Genomic DNA, 7,880 nt, shown 5'->3' with positions numbered 1-7,880 from the left:
AGCAAGGAACCTCTGCCTACACCCAGTAATCTGGGACAAAGACTCTGGGCCTCAGAGAAGATTGCAGCCTTCAGTGGTATTGATTGCAGCCCTATTAGACCTGAGCTGAGGATCCATTTATCATGCATCTGTAGATAACTTGTGGATCCTCTGAGATAATAAACTTTTTTTTTTTTTTTTTGAGACAGAGTCTCGCTCTGTCGCCCAGGCTGGAGTGCAGTGGCCAGATCTCAGCTCACTGCAAGCTCCGCCTCCCAGGTTGCCATTCTCCTGTCTCAGCCTCCTGAGTAGCTGGGACTACAGGCGCCGGACACCTTGCCCGGCTAGTTTTTTGTTTTTTTTAGTAGAGATGGGGTTTCACCGTGTTAGCCAGGATGGTCTTGATCTCCCGGCCTCGTGATCCACCCGTCTTGGCCTCCCAAAGTGCTAGGATTACAGGCTTCAGCCACCGCGCCCAGCCATAAACTTGTTTTTTAAATGCTGCTAAGTTTGTAGTAATTTGTTATGCAACTTAAACCACAAACGCAAGCATATTCCTTTTTACAGATATCATGTAAATAGTATGTTAACAATGTAGTGTTAAAATAACTTAAATATATATTTCTTTAACAAAGTGAGGGGCTAGTAAATTATTTTTACCTGAATTTCCTTCCATAACAGACTGACTTTAAACGGCTCACTTATTCACTCTTTCTTTCCAAAAATATTTATTTAGCGCCTCTCTTGTTTTCGGGATTTGGGATACATCTTTATAAATGATCCTGCATTCAAAAAGCTTGCACTGCAGCCAAGCACACTTGATAAAGTAAGCTGGGCTTAAAGACAGGTTTAAACAACTTTTGTCATTTTATCATTAATAGTGGGAAAACACATATTTATTGATATTTACTAATATTGGCTAATATTGAACAGAACTATTTCTACTACATCATTGTTTGTTCTCCTTTGAAGTCATTTTCCTGCTACAAGTGATAGGTAGCCTTAATCAGTGCTTCTCAAACTTTAATGCACATAAGAATCACCTGGGGATCTTGTTAAAGTATGGGTTCTGATTCAGTAGGTCAGCAGTAGGTCCAGGATTCTAAATTTCTAACAAGCTCCTAGCCATGCTGATGCACTGGGCTGAGGCTCACACTCTAATGTAGCAAGAGTATACATGACCTCTGCAGGTTTCTGCTCAGATCAAGGAAGCTACCTCACTATATTTTACCGCACACTTTTGTGTTGGCTAAAACCAGAGTCTCTACTTTCAGAAAAATTACATAGCTAAATAAATATTTTCTTATAGATTAAATGTATGTAGCTGCAGAAAAATCTCTGAGACTTTCATTTGCTTTATTTTCCTTCTTTCCCTAACATTAAAAAACTATACATTTTTACCATAAGATTTTGAACATTGGTAGAAACATGCCATGTTCTTGGGGAGGAAAAAGAAAAGACTATAAAAATGTTACTGTACTTCAATTTTTAAAATATTTAATACATCCTCAATCAAAATAATACTGGATATCATTTTGAACCATAACTAATTTTGAAAATATTCAGAAGAAATAATGAGCAAGAATAACACATCTTCAAAATTAAGAAGAAAATAAGGTATGGCAGCCTATCTGAGCAGTTTAAAAACCGAGAAGTTTGATCACTTTTTTTCCTCCTCCTTTGTACATCTGCCTTCAATAAAATAATACCAAGAATGTTACAATAAAGGTGAAAACTAGTTCCAGTAATAATTACAATATCATAAATAATGAAGATTTTCATTTTAAATATTATTATCATTAAATAGCAAATTAAATAATTAAATGAATCAAAATCCAATTATATAAAAATAAGAAAACTTGGGAGAATATGTACCTCATTCTAGATTTGAGAAGGATGTTTTAAATATGAAAGAAACAGAATAAATTACAAAGGCAAGTAAAATAATCTTGGAATTCTTAGTGGAGTTTTTATTACTAATGTATAGAAATATAATTGCTATTTGCATATTGCTCTTGCAACTTGTAACTCAAGGGACCTCCTTGTTTCTAGTAGACATTATGTGTATTTACCTAGGATTTTGTTTATACAAGATCATGTGACTCAGCAACACCACACCAAGAAAAAAGACTGTTCTAGTTATTTCTCTGTATCCTGGCTGGTATTTATTTTCTCATTCACTTCCCTGATAATGCTGGCTAAAACTTCAAATATGATGATGAATAGAAGTGAGAGCCAAGATATTTGCTTTCTTTCCAATGTCATGACAAAACTATCAGTTATTTACCACTAATATTCTATTACCATGAATTTTTTAAAAATCTGGTCTGGGCGAGGTGGCTCACGCCTGTAATCCCAGCAATTTGGGAGGCCGAGGCGGGCCGATCACGAGGTCAGGAAATCGAGACCATCCTGGCCAACATAGTAAAACCTCGTCTCTACTAAAATCCAAAAAAAAAAAAAAAAAAAAAATTAGCCAGGTGCGGTGGTGCATGCCTGTAATCCCAGCTACTCGGGACACTGAGGCAGGAAAATTGCTTGAACCCAGGAGGCGGAGGTCGCAGTGAACCAAGATCGCGACACTGCATGCCAGCCTGGTGACAGAGTGAGACTAGGTGTCAAAACAAAAAAAAAAATCTGTATTAGAATGATGAGTTACGTTTTATTCATAGTTTGTTTAGCATTTTTATCATGAATGCGTGTTTACTTTTTAAAAACATTTTATGCATCTATTGTGATAATCATACTTTTTGGCCTTTACTTTATCAGTAGAATATTTGAAGAAAAATGGCACTGGATGAAAAGTAGGATCCTCAGAAAAGAATGATTGACACTCAAAATGATAATGTGGATAAATATAATTACATATCTCTTTTGCTGATTTTTAGGTTTTGATAGTCAACTGAATAAAGCAATAACTTATGTAAAATTATATATTCTCTGATATGGTGTTTATGAAATATGTATACAGCTAAACACTATAGCTGAAGCACAAAGGAAAGAGTGGTATGCATAATAATACATAATAAACCTATTTGCTTATGCAGGGGGTGTTATACTATATTTGACAGTAGACTGTGATAATTAATGGTAGCATTGTAATCTCTGTGAGAGCCACTAAAAATATAAAAAATTGACTATAAACCAAGCAATTAGATAAAATAAAATACTAAATAAAATACTTAATTGAAACAAAATAAGTCAGGAAAGAACAAAAGAAGAAGTAACAAAGATTGGAGGGGACCAGTACACAACAAACAGCAAGATTACAGACTTAAAGACTACCCTAGCAATAGGTTCTGTAAATTAAAAAATGAACTGTACTATACACTCCAATGAAAGGCAATGTCAGCCCAAATAGAAAGCTATGTCTTATTTACAAAAGACATACTGTATAAAAAAAGTCACAAATGGGTTGGAAGTAGGCGGATGGTAAGATCTATACCAAGCAAATGCAATGCACAGAAAAGGCAGAGAGAATAATAATATGAGCCAATACATACTCTAGGACAAATAGCATTTCAATAGATAAAGCGAATATTGTACAATAACAAGAAAATCAATTTGTAAATAAGAGATAATTGTTATTTGTTGTGATGTAACACATAACACAGCTTCAAATACCTTAAGGAATAATTAATAAACCTAAAAACACTACATCTATATTTATTTATTTATTTGAGATGGAGTCTCGCTTTTTCACCCAGGCTGGAGTGCAATGGTGCAGTCTAAGCTCACAGCGATCTCCACCTCCTGGGTTCAAGCGATTCTCCTGCCTCAGCTTCCTGAGTAGCTGGGATTACAGGTGTGTGCCACTATATCAGGTTAACTTTTTTGTATTTTTAGTAGAGATGGGGTTTCACCATGTTGGCCAGACTAGTCTTGAACTCGTGACCTCAAGTGATTCACTCACTCACCTCAGCCTCCCACAGTGCTGGGATTACAGGCGTGAGCCACCGCACCCGGCCCACTACATCTACTAAATTATTTTAATTCCAAATTTCTATTCTTATATCTACTTACAAATTGAATTCATAATGAAAAATGTTTTCATGAAGAAAGACCATTTATAGAAGGAGAATATTTTCCAACTCATTTTTGAGACCACCATTACCTTGATTCTGAAATCAGACAAATGCAATACAAATGTATCTCTATTTATCAATTTATACAACAATCAATCAATTGATATCTATCTTATCAGCATAAATTTAAACAACCATAGAAAATATTAGAAAATTAGCCATAAAAATACATACCCACTGGTACAGACACACATATATGTTTCAGTGTGGGACAACACAATATAAACACAATATAAACTTAAAATTTGAGTACATGTGCAAGTTCTCCACATTACTAGTTTCTATTATTTTCCATATTGATGAACTGAATATTTATCTTGAGTAAATTGATCATGAATAATAATGATGACATCTCTCTTCCTCAAAGAAAGAGTGGGAGAGAACAGATTTCTATGGACATTATGTGAGCGTCTGGACTCAGATATATCTAAGGCAAGACAGACTTCATGAACTTTTCAATTATAAAACTTAATATGTTTTCCTTTCAAACAGTCTCTCAATTTTAATTGAAAACTGAGATTCCAGAGTAATACATAAGATTTTCCTTTTCCTTCGTATTCCAAATTATAACCAACAAATATAACTATTTTCAAAATACGCATTTGTAGAAGTAAATCTGATTGAAATATCTGCTTTCCACATGATGATTTCTTAAAGATGATTTAAAAAGCATTTTACTCCACCACTTCCTCTACTTCACTCTCTTTCAAGTAATGTGATAAAGCAACACTAATCCAGAGACAAACTTTATTGAAGGTAGGAAAATGTTCATAATTTATCAAAGTTAGTATATTTGTCTTCAACTCCAGCTTTATTTCCATGGAAATAATAAAGCCACCATTTGAAAGGCAGCAGAAGTTCATGTGTCTGTAATGGGCTATAACTAACAAAGTTTCATATGTAATCATAATCAGTTTCTAAAGGAAACTGTCAGTTGAAAACTGTGAATCTGTTATACTGCAAATAGAAAACTGATTCTCTCTCTATGCTATATAGCTTTTAGATTAATTCTCCCAGATATCCTTTATATAAAATTGAAGAGCATTTTAGGTAGTAACCTAAACTTTTGACATTTTTAGGTACTTAAATATCTAGACAAATTAGAACTTCATGTTCAAATACAGTTTAAAATTTCTTTCTCAGACCCAGTTTAGACTGAATCATAGTTTGATAGCCTGAGCACTTTCGTGGTTAAAAGAGGTTATAGTCATTTTTTTTCCTCTTAATATCCACTCATTGTCTTCTCTTTTGCCTTCACAATATCCCAGTGAGGTTGATGACAGTGAATAAGATGAACTGAAAGAAAAGGTGGCAGAGGGAGTTTTACTTAACTGCGCTGTGAAGTTTTTCTTTAGCTGCTTGATGACTTGCCATTGCTGGCTTCCAAATGGCAGCTCTCTCACAGGATGCATTGTAGTTTTACGGTGTAAAATCTCTGTCCCATTTAAGCTTTCTTCATAGTATTATTTCTGATGTGTGCTGTGCAAATTGAGGCTGAATTGTGACAACTGCATCGCTCCTTCCCCTCATGGTTTAACAGAGGGCATCCCTCTTATAACTCTCTGGTGCTTCTTATCAGAATTTAGAGGAGAGACTATGCATGCTTTCCTCCAGGGAGAATGGTTCAAGTCTATATTTAATCAAGAACTCCTCTGTCTTTCTAAATGGAGCCACTTTAAGTCTTCCTCATTTGATTTTTAGGAGACTAGGATGCAACACCTTCACCGGAAATGGGATAGAGAAATGTCCTGGAACTCCTATAAATTATTACCAGAGTTTCTTCTTTGGTTAACCTGTAGCTAGCTGTTATGTAGCCTAGACAGAAATATGGCTAGCATGTTTATTTGTACTGACTCAAAATATATTGTTCTTCATAGTAATCAAAGATACCGACCTACAGTGACTTTAAAGGTAGATGTACATTTGTTTTTATTTCCTCACCTTAAAGAAAGTCTGAAGGTAAGAAGTGAGAAGTGAGAAGTGTAGGAGAGTTGCCAGTGGGCATTTTATAAAACGCTTCCAAATGCCTTTAGTTACGGTTGAGCTAAAATAATCTATCAAATAATCACGAAGTTTCATGACCTGGTGTCATGCAGAGAAACTATTTTCCACGTTATTTTGTCCAGTATATGTTTGTTTGAGGTACATGATAAGAATTTAATGCTAGATAATTATCTAATCTATGGACAACCTAGGTATACTGAAGAAAAATTTATGTAAGGAATTTTATTTTAATATGAATTTATAAAAATACAGACTGTAAATATTTAAAAGAATATATAAAATTATCAAGTTATTTATGTCACTAAATCATTTATTTTTCTCCTTCACTCTGACAAGACAAAAAATAAATGTCTCTTCGTTGTAAAAACCTAAAGATAGGGCATCTTTTTAAAGAATGGGAATGAAAATAAGAGTGTTAGAGGACATTAAGCTGATAGTCCACTTAACTGGATTATTTCTTATATCTTGGTCCTATTTCGGTGGATATAGTTAGTTGATTTCTTTCTGATAGAGGCAGTCCTTATTTTTTATTTGTACATATATTTGAAGCATAAAGCTTTGTCACCATGTGGTATCCATAACACTTCTCCATAAAATATACACTTCTTTTTCCAGTTGCAAAATACAAGGTAATGTTATAATGCAAAGTTGTTTGAAAAACATACTAACTATAGGCTATTTCATATATAAATGATAATTTTGCTTGGGCTATTACAACTGCCTTTTCTTAATGTTTCCTTAGTTACTGAACAAAAAGTTTTGAAATCCAATTTATGATCCCCTTCATTAAGTTAGCATCTATAGAAAAGAGTAAGCGCAGCGGAGGGTTAAACAATAATACAGGGTGTCACAGACCAGCAGATTCTGTGATGGGGTTTGTTGCTGCTTTGCCCTCATATTTTAGGAGGGTCCTTAGGATCAATGTCTGTAGAAGGAAGAGGAAAAACGCCAGCAGAGAGAGAAGCTGAGCTGCAGTACGGGCCTAGCTACAGTCTCTTCTAATTATACAGGAAAATTCTGGAAATGGAATATCCAAATTGGTCCTGAGTTGGGATGACATGTCCAGGGATTTCTACCCCTAAACAAAAAGGGGGATGTTTTTGGGGAAAGACATATGTCAAATAAGATAAACTCTGAAGTGATTGAGAGGTGGAGGTTCTTTGCTGACAGCTTTGTTGTGCCAGTAAGTCCTTTGAAGGAGGATCCCAGCAGTGTATTTTAAAAGTAGTCATTGACTTATTTTTTGATCAAGTTGGACAGCATTCTTTTCTCCTGCTTAAAACATATTTAAAAACAGAAGATTATTAAAAGTGTTTATTTATAGTCTTAGTCCATTTTGTGCTGCTTCAACAAAATACCACAGACTGGATGATTTATAAAGAACATATCAATACCCTTATTTCTCACAGTTCTGGGGGCGGAGAAGACCAAGGCCCAGGTGTTTCGTGACTGTCTTCCTGCTGCGTCCTCAGGAAGGCAGAAGGCCAAAGGGCAAGAGCCCGCTACCTGAGCTGCTACCTGACACCTATTTTATATGGGCCTTAATCTTGTTAAGAAGAAAGAAGTCCTCATGGCCTGACTTAGCTACCCCACCAATACTATCACATTGGCAACACTGAGATCAACAAACCATGGTGAAAATCCCTGACACCAGCAACAGCTGGAAAAATGACAAATCTTGGGTCTAAATGGAGAAGGTGAGAAACTTCTGATTGAAAACAGAAGAGGTCCTGTCACCCCGAGCGGAGAATATGGTGAATATTTCACTTGTAAGGGAAGAAACTGTGGGAGGAGGTAAACAGATCTCTCTCT

Source organism: Theropithecus gelada, chromosome 17 (genome assembly GCF_003255815.1).
Source record: "Theropithecus gelada isolate Dixy chromosome 17, Tgel_1.0, whole genome shotgun sequence".
Classification (NCBI taxonomy): Eukaryota; Metazoa; Chordata; class Mammalia; order Primates; family Cercopithecidae; genus Theropithecus; species Theropithecus gelada.
Note: the sequence above shows the minus strand (reverse complement) of the source record.